A 301-nucleotide genomic window follows, 5' to 3' on the forward strand; every position below is an offset into this window, starting at 1 on the left:
TGGCAAATTTTCCATCTTTATCTTTTTAATAACAATTAATGTTACTTTCATAATATCTGAATACAAATCTGAATCTGAAAATAACAAACACTTTTTGACATTTACCAGAATAATTCTGACGTTGTTTGTCATCAGATGAATGCCATGCAGTGGGCGAGTGGGGACGCATCTGTGCCGGCGTCTGTATGCAGCCTGCCCTGTCAGACTGGCGAGCGGAAGAAGGTTGTGAAGGGGGTGCCGTGCTGCTGGCACTGCCAGCGCTGCGAGGGCTACCATTACCAGGCCAGCGAATTCACGTGCC

The 301-nt window shown here is 46.5% G+C and overlaps 1 long non-coding RNA gene across 1 annotated transcript in view; it reads left to right on the forward strand.

Moving 5' to 3' along the window:
• LOC107579391 (uncharacterized) overlaps positions 1-241 on the forward strand; it is a 2,380-nt gene extending 2,139 nt beyond the window's left edge. The window contains exon 3 of the long non-coding RNA XR_001608471.1: positions 136-241. This is a non-coding gene — a long non-coding RNA (uncharacterized lncRNA). The remainder of the gene's footprint in view (positions 1-135) is intronic.
• The last annotated feature ends 60 nt before the right edge of the window (positions 242-301 follow it).

The sequence above is a fragment of the Sinocyclocheilus grahami genome, unplaced genomic scaffold, assembly GCF_001515645.1.
Source record: "Sinocyclocheilus grahami isolate Dianchi unplaced genomic scaffold, SAMN03320097.WGS_v1.1 scaffold17023.1, whole genome shotgun sequence".
Taxonomy (NCBI): Eukaryota; Metazoa; Chordata; class Actinopteri; order Cypriniformes; family Cyprinidae; genus Sinocyclocheilus; species Sinocyclocheilus grahami.